This window comes from Neovison vison, chromosome X, assembly GCF_020171115.1.
Source record: "Neovison vison isolate M4711 chromosome X, ASM_NN_V1, whole genome shotgun sequence".
NCBI lineage: Eukaryota > Metazoa > Chordata > Mammalia > Carnivora > Mustelidae > Neogale > Neogale vison.
In genome coordinates, this window is record NC_058105.1 from 83,771,700 (window position 1) to 83,781,190 (window position 9,491).

At 35.2% G+C, this 9,491-nt stretch overlaps 1 pseudogene; it reads left to right on the forward strand.

Annotated features, from left to right (window-relative positions):
* The window catches only part of LOC122896631, a 180,206-nt pseudogene extending 172,829 nt beyond the window's left edge, over positions 1 to 7,377 (forward strand).
* The last annotated feature ends 2,114 nt before the right edge of the window (positions 7,378 to 9,491 follow it).

Below are 9,491 nucleotides of genomic sequence, written 5' to 3' on the forward strand. Positions count from 1 at the left end.
AATATACTATAAGGAAATACACACATAATTATACATATACATAAAATATGGTACATATCTCCCCATGCTATAATTTGTATAAGATACATAATGTATAAGAGAGATAAATACATATTTTATATTTTATGTATATTTTGTGTATATTTAAATAAAATAGAAAATAAATAAAATATATAAATTATATTAATATAATTTAGGTAAATGTATAATATATATTTTGTATATATAATACAGGTATTACATGCTATATATGTTCATCATGTATATTTATATAAATAACTGAAAAATAATAAAATAATTTTAAAAAATACTGAAAGTTTAAAAATTAATATATATATATACATACATGTATGTATATGTGATTTCATAGACCATATATATATACATATATGCATATATATTAATTTTTAAACGTTCAGTATTTTTATATATACATATATACACATATATATGTATATATACATATACACATATGTATATGTGTAAATATATATTAATTTTTAATATATACATATATTAATTATATATGTATGTATATACATATATAGTACTATATATTTAATTTTAAAATAATTTAAAAAATATTGAAAGTTTAAAAATTAATATATATGTATATATATGTATATATATTAATTTTTAAACTTTCAGTATTTTTTAAAAATTAAATTAATTTATTTATTTTCAGAAAAACAGTATTCATTATTTTTTCACCACATCCAGTGCTCCATGAAATCTGTGCCCTCTACAATACCCACCACCTGGCACCCCAACCTTCCACCCTCCTGCCACTTCAAACCCCTCAGATTGTTTTTCAGAGTCCATAGTCTCTCATGATTCACCTCCTCTTCCAATTTACCCCAACTCCCTTCTCCTCTCTAAGCCCCTTCTCCATAATATTTGTTATGCTCCACAAATAAGTGAAACCATATGATAATTGACTCTCTCTGCTTGACTTATTTCACTCAACATAATCTCTTCCAGTCCGGTCCATGTTGCTACAAAAGTTGGATATTCATCCTTTCTGATGGAGGCATAATACTCCATAGTGTATATGGACCACATTTTCTTTATCCATTCCTCCGTTGAAGGGCATCTCGGTTCTTTCCATAGTTTGGCGACTGTGGCCTTTGCTGCTATAAACATTGGGCTACAGATGGCCCTTCTTTTCACGACATCTGATCTTTGAGGTAAATACCTAGGAGTGCAATTGCAGGGTCATAGGGAAGTTCTATTTTTAATTTCTTGAGGAATCTCCACACTGTTCTCCAAACAAGTTGGCTGCTCCAACTTGCATTCCCACCAACAGTGTAAGAGGGTTCCCCTTTCTCCACATCCTCTCCAACACATGTTGTTTCCTGTTTTGTTAATTTTGGCCATTCTAACTGGTGTAAGGTGATATCTCAATGTGGTTTTAATTTGAATCTCCCTGAGGGATAGTGATGATGAACATTTTTTCATGTGTCTGATAGCCATTTGTATGTGTTTATTGGAGAAGTGTCTGTTCATATCTTCTGCCCCCGCTTTTTTTACTTTCTTTTTTTTTTTCAATTTATTTATTTTCAGAAAAACATTATTCATTATTTTTTCACCACACCCAGTGCTCCATGCAAGCCGTGCCCTCTATAATACCCACCACCTGGTACCCCAACCTCCCACCCCCCAGCCACTTCAACCCCCTCAGACTGTTTTTCAGAGTCCATAGTCTCTCATGGTTCACCTCCCCTTCCAATTTACCCAAATTCCCTTCTCCTCTCTAACGCCCCTTGTCCTCCATGCTATTTGTTATGCTCCACAAATAAGTGAAACCATATGATAATTGACTCTCTCTGCTTGACTTATTTCACTCAGCATAATCTCTTCCAGTCCCGTCCATGTTGCTACAAAAGTTGGGTATTCGTCCTTTCTGATGGAGGCATAATACTCCATAGTGTATATGGACCACATCTTCCTTATCCATTCATCCGTTGAAGGGCATCTTGGTTCTTTCCATAGTTTGGCGACCATGGCCATTGCTGCTATAAACATTGGGGTACAGATGGCCCTTCTTTTCACGACATCTGTTTCTTTGGGGTAAATACCCAGGAGTGCAATTGCAGGGTCATAGGGAAGCTCTATTTTTAATTTCTTGAGGAATCTCCACACTGTTCTCCAAAGAGGCTGCACCAACCTGCATTCCCACCAAGAATGTAAGAGGGTTTCCCTTTCTCCACATCCTCTCCAACACATGTTGTTTCCTGTTTTGTTAATTTTGGCCATTTTAACTGGTGTAAGGTGATATCTCGATGTGGTTTTAATTTGAATCTCCCTGAGGGCTAATGATGATGAACATTTTTTCATGTGTATGATAGCCATTTGTATGTGTTTATTGGAGAAGTGTCTGTTCGTATCTTCTGCCCATTTTTTGACATGTTTGCCTGTTTCGTGTGGGTTGAGTTTGAGGAGTTCATTATAGATCCTGGATATCAACCTTTTGTCTGTACTGTCATTTGCAAATATCGTCTCCCATTCCGTGGGTTGCCTCTTTGCTTTTTTGACTGTTTCCTTTGTTGTGCAGAAGCTTTTGATTTTGATCAAGTCCCGAAAGTTTATTTTCACTTTTGTTTCCTTTGCCTTTGGAGACATATCTTGAAAGATGTTGCTGTGGCTGATATCGAAGAGATTACTGCCTATGTTCTCCTGTAGGATTCTGATGGATTCCTGTCTCACGTTGAGGTCTTTTATCCATTTTGAGTTGATCTTTGTGCACGGTGTAAGAGAATGGTCGAGTTTCATTCTTCTACATATAGCTGTCCAGTTTTCCCAGCACCATTTATTGAAGAGACTGTCTTTTTTCCACTGTATATTTTTTCCTGTTTTGTCAAAGATTAATTGACCATAGAGTAGAGGGTCCTTGCAGCCTTCCCATTGAGATCAGGAGCAAGACAAAGATGCCCACTTTCACCACTCTTGTTCAACATAGTATTAGAAGTCCTAGCAACAGCAATCAGACAACAGAGAGAAATAAAAGGTATCCAAATTGCTAATGAAGAAGTCAAACTCTCTCTCTTCGCAGCTGACATGATTCTTTATATGGAAAACCAAAGACTCCACCCCCAAACTAGTAGAACTCATACAGCAATTCAGCAACGTGGCAGGATACAAAGTCAACGTGCAGAAATCAGTGGCTTTCTTATACACTAACAATGAAAATACAGAAAGGGAAATTAGAGAATCGATTCCATTTACTATAGCACCGAGAACCATAAGATACCTGGGAATAAACCTAACCAAAGAGGTAAAGAATCTGTACTCAAGGAACTACAGAACACTCATGAAAGAAATTGAAGAAGACACAAATAGATGGAAGACCATTCCATGCTCTTGGATCGGAAGAATAAACATTGTTAAAATGTCTATACTGCCTAGAGCAATCTATACTTTTAACGCCATTCCGATCAAAATTCCACCGGCATTCTTCAAAGAGCTGGAGCAAATAATCCAAAAATTTGTATGGAATCAGAAGAGACTCCGAATTGCTAAGGAAATGTTGAAAAACAAAAATAAAGCTGGCAGCATCGCGTTACCTGATTTCAAGCTTTATTACAAAGCTGTGATCACCAAGACAGCATGGTACTGGCATAAAAACAGACACATAGACCAGTGGAACAGAGTAAAGAGCCCAGATATGGATAATCTTTTTAATGTACTGTTCGTTCCTATTTAGTAGGATCTTGATGAGAATTTTAGCATCCCTATTCATCAGGGATATTGGTCTGAAATTCTCCTTTTGGATGGAGTCTTTGCCTGGTTTGGAGATCAAGGTAATGCTGGCTTCATAGAAAGAGCCTGGGAGTTTTCCGCATTTCTATTTTTTGAAACAGCTTCAGGAGAATAGGTATTATTTCTTTGTTGGATGTTTTTCATGTATTTGTGAACATGTATATGTGTATATATGTGAACACACATGTATGTGTATATATGTATATATATTAATTTTTAAACTTTCACTATTTTAAAAATTATTTTATTATTTTTAATTCATTAATTAAAGGGGTTTTAAGCAATATGGTCATAAGATGTCTGTCCTGTAATAACTGGATCCCACCAAGTTTACTCATCATAGATGCCTGCAAAGCTTCAGCACTTAGGAAATACACTTAGGGATCTAAGTGCTGAATATACAGTATATATATATATGTACATGTGTGTGTATATATATATATATACACACACTGTGTTCACTAAGTGCTGAAGCTTTGCAGGCCTTCTGGGCAAAAGCCTTTTGTGGTGATTCTCAGTTTAGACTTGCCCTAATGCAAATGTGCCTATACTGAACAGTTGCAGGGCTTGCTTTAAGCAGCTCTGGATTCCACTGTGTGGATCTGTTTTGCTCCATGAAGGCTTTCAGCACCTGTGGGCAACATGAATATGGTCGTACCCTGGAGCTGCAGGTTCATACCCTCTACTCTTCAGTGAGCCCCCACAAAAAAACAGCTAATCACTCTTTTTTTTTCCTTGTTTTCCTCACAGCTGTTTTTTTCACCTGGCCTGTGACTGAATTTTTTTTTTTTTTAATTTCAGGCATGTAGCTGGGGTTCAAAACTCCAAATTTTACAGACTCCCGTGGCACTGACCCATGCTGTTCCTTCCCTGTGAAGGAGAGAGGTCTCTGCATACTTCTGCATTTTGCTGGACCCCTTTCAGGAAAGTAGTTGCACCACCATGCAAAGATTCACAGTTAATGCAACATAGAGCAGAAAGCTTCCACTTTGACTTGCTATTCTTAGCTGCTGTTCTTCCTGCCCCCAGGCACCACCTGTTCTTCTTGCAATGCTGGGGGATCCTGAGACCATGCTGTCACACCTGAGATTCTGCCCCACTTCATTACCTGAGCACCTTATGCCAGGGGCATACCCCATTGTAACATACTTCTAAAAGTTCCAGATTTGCATTCTGCTGCATATAATACTTTGCAGTAGCCTTCTTAAACAGGTTCGCTCCCCTCTTCCATATGTGCAGATATATCTCCCTGGATTCAATTTGTGAACCTCCTACTGTCCAAAAAGTGACCTTTCTTACTTGTAGAATTGTAGCATTTCTTTTATCAGATCTCTGATTGAATTCTCAGGTTTCAGAGTGATTTGATAGCTATCTAGCTGTATTGGAGGGATCAGACAAACTTAGGGTCCCCCACTCCTCTGCCATCTTAAATCATCTCCCTCAAGAATAGTGTTTTTTGAGCCTTAAACAAAATGAAAATCATGTAAGTATACTAACTTAGGAAAAAAGAGAAATCTTCAAAGATAATATATAAATTAAAAAGGAGACATTACAACTATCAACATGGTAATATAAAGGCACTAAGTATAAGAAATTAAAACTATAAGCTAATATTCTTGATGAATATAAATGCAAATAATCTCAACAAAATATTTACAAGCCAAATTCATACACACATACACCATGATTGATCTGGACTTATCCCTGGTATTCAAGCATGTTTTCAAAATAATGCAGATAAATTAGTGTGATACACCATGAAATGAAAGATAAGTGTACAGAATTATCTGAATAGTTATGGAATACATATTTAACAATATTCAACGCACTTTCATGATAAAAAAATATGAACAACTAGGGATAGAATGAAATTACCTAAACATAATAAAGGTTATATATCACAAGACAAAAACTAACATAGTAATCATTAATGATAAACTAAAATCTCTTTGTCTAAAATCAGGAAGAAAACAAGGATATCCATTTTTTTCCACTCGTATCTTACATAGTTTTGGAAGACCTTGACAGAGATGTTAGGCAAGCTTACAAAAAGATGTCCAAATTGTTGGATCTGTTCACAGATGACATATTTTACGTAGAAACACTTAAATGGGTTCACAAAAAGTTTAGAAATAATGAGTAGATCCAGTAAAGTTGAAGGAAACAAAATCGGTAAAGAAATATCAGTTTTATTTATCTACAGTACTAATGAAGTATCCACAAAAGAAATTCAGAAAACAATCCTCCATGTGCTGGACCTAAACTGAGGATGTGGTGAAATGGGTTAGCAAGCACAAGTTGCAGTTGCTGGGGGTGGGGTGTTGGCTGAAATGTCTCATTTCATAGAAAAGGTAGAGGTACCACTCCAAAGGCTCATGAAGTTTGAAATAAGATTATTTCCGCTGTAGTTTGCCACACTAATTCCTACATCCTGAGTAGGACAGATCCTTGGTGGAGACTCCCAGTGATCTTGGGACATAAAGGTGCTAGAATTGTGGAAAATATTGCTGAAGGAGTTACTAAGTTGGAAGTAAGTTATATTGTCATTCCACTTTACATTTCACAATGTAGAGAATGCAGATTTTGTCTCAATCCTAAAACAAAAAGCTCCAGAAGACAAGAGTCATTGAAAAGAAAGGATTAATGTCAAACAGTACTAGCAGATTTACCTGAAAAAGAAATACAATTTTGCATTACATGGGAACAAGCATATTTTCTGAATAAAGAGTTGTGGCTGATTCCTCTTTTGCTGGAATTGATCCTTTAGCACCTTTAGATAGTCTGCCTTCTGGTTTGCAGCATGTCAACAGGTTATAGTGCTGTTGTGAACATAGTCAAGGTGGAGCCTGGCTCTATTTATGCTGTCCTTGGCCTAGGAGGAGTTGGACTAGCAATTATTATGGGCTAAAAGGTGGCTAGTAGGTCCCAGATCATTGGTATGGACTTAAATAATGATAAATTCAAAATGTTCAAGTAGTTTAGGGTCTCTGAATGTATTAATTGCCAGAACTTCAGGAAAACCATTTAGGAAATGTGTGTTGAGCAGACTGATGGGAAAAATACACCACTCGTTTGAGCATATGAGTAATGTGAAGGTCATGAGAGCAGAGACTGTCACAAAGGGTGTAACATCAATGTGGTGGTTGTCATAGCTGTTTCAAATGAAGAAATTGCCCATCCACCCATTCCAGGTAATAACAGGCATCACATGGAAAGGCATTAACTTTGGAGAATGGAAGAATACAGCAAGCACCACAAAGTTGGCATCTGAATGTACATCAAAAAAGATAAAAGTTGGGACGCCTGGGTGGCTCAGTTGGTTAAGCAGCTTCCTTCAGCTCGGGTCATGATCCCAGCGTCCTGGGATCGAGTCCCACATCGGGCTCCTTGCTCGGCGGGGAGCCTGCTTCTCCCTCTGCCTCTGCCTGCCATTCTCTCTGCCTGTGCTCGCTCTCTTCCTCCCCCCCTCTGATAAATAAATAAAAATAAATAAAATCTTTAAAAAAAAAGATAAAAGTTAAAGAATTTGTGACTCACAATTTTTCTTTTGAATAAATTAATGAAGCCTTTAAACTGATGCATGCAGAGAAAAGCACTGAATCATTTGTAAAGATTTAAGTTCACAAAATAAAAGCCCATCCTTGTTATAAATCTTGTGTTGTGATTGAAGCAACAAGAAAGGTAGAAGATCTTCCAAGTTCACAACTGCATACACCTTTAGTAACCTACTATAAGGAGTACCATTTACTTATAATTTATGAATCTTTAATAAAAAACAAGAATAATACAGTTGTGAGTCTGTTTTATGGACTTTCCTTTACATGAATAAATGCTAGCTTATTAAGGGATATTTTAACATAATAAAAATGATTTCTGCTTAAAACAGAAAACAATTCTATACAATATCATCAAAAATAATGAAGCAGGAATAAACGTAACCAAAAATTTGAAGAGATATGTAAACTCCAATGTTTATTATAGTAGCTGTAATATAAAATAGTCAACAAATATCCAACTATTCAACAAAAATGTAGGGAAAACTGGACAGCTACATCTAAGAATATGATATTGGACCACAAATTTAATCCATACATAAAAACGAATTCAAAATTGATTAAGGACCTAAATGTGAGACCTGAAACCATAAAATTCCTAAAAAAAATGCACAGTAGTTTTTGACATCAGCCATAAAAATATTTTTCTAGATATGTCTCCCTTGGTAAGGGAAACAGAAGCAAAATTAAACTATTGGAACTACATCCAAATAAAAAAAAACTTGCACAACAACAACAAATCATCAAAATATATCATATTGTTTACAAATACTGTCTACAAATATTGAAGGTTTTACTTCTTCCTTGCCAGTTTGGATGCATTTTATTGTTTATTATTTATTTATTTATTTATAAATAAATAATAAACAATAAATTGTTTATTTTATTTGAGTTTATTTTATTTTATTTATCTGATTGCTGAGGCTACGATGTTCAGTATTATTTTAAATACTAATGGTGAGTGTGGACATCCTTGTTTTGTTCCTGACTCTAGGGAAAAAGCTCTTCATTTCTCCTTTTGAGGATGTTATTAACTGGGTCTTTGAATATAGCTTTTATGGTGTTCAGGTGTGTTCCGTCTTTATCAAGAAATGATGCTGTATTTTGTCAAATGCTTTTCCTGCATCATTAAGAGGATCACCTTGATTGATTTGTGAATGTTAAAACACCCTTGCAGCACAGGAATAAATCCCACTTGATCATGGTGAAAAATTCTTTTAATGTATTGTTGAATTTGACTTACTAGTATCATGGCGAGAATTTTTACATCCATGTTCATTGGACCTATTGGTCCTTAATTCTCCTTTTAGTGGAGTCTTTGGTTTGGGAGTCAAGGTAATGCTGGCTACATGAAATGAGTTTGGAAGTTTCTCTTCCATTTCTTTATTTTGGAAGAGTTTGAAGAATATAGCTAGATATTAACTCTTCTTGAAATGTCTGGTAAAATTCCTGTGGGAATCCATTTGGCCCAGGACTATTATTTGTTGGGAGATTTTTTGATTACTGATTCAGTTTATTTGTTGGTTATAGGTCTGTTCATATTTTTTCCTGTTTCAGTTTTGGTACTTTGTATGTTTCTAGGAATTTGTCCTTTTCTTCCAGGTTGCCCAGTTTATTGCAATATATTTTTTTCCAAAGTATTTTCTTATAATGGTTTGTATTTTTATGGTGTTGGCTGTGATTGCTTCCCTTTCATTCTTAATTTTATTTATTTGGGTCCTTTCTGTTTTCTTTTTGATTAGTCGGGTTGGGGGTTATTAATTCTATTAATTCTTTCAAAGAACTAGCTCTTATTTTTGTTCATTACTTCCACTGTTTTTTGTTTGTTTGTTTGTTTGTATATCATTTATTTCTGCTCTGGTATTCATTATTTCCCTTCTTATGATAGGTTTAGGCTGTATTTATTGTTCCTTTTCTAGCTTCTTTAGGTGTAAGGTTAGGTATGTATTTGAGACTTTTCTTGCTTCTTGAGTTAGGCCTATATTGCAATATACTTCCCTCTTAGGACTATATTTGCTGCATCCCAAGTGTTTTGGATGGTCATGTATTTATTTTCATTTGTTTCCATGTATTTTTTTAAAAATTTCTCCTTTAATTTCCCAGTTAAGCCATTCATTATTTAGTAAGAAGTTCTTTAACCTATACGTATTTGTGGTCTTTCTAATTTTTTTTCTTGTC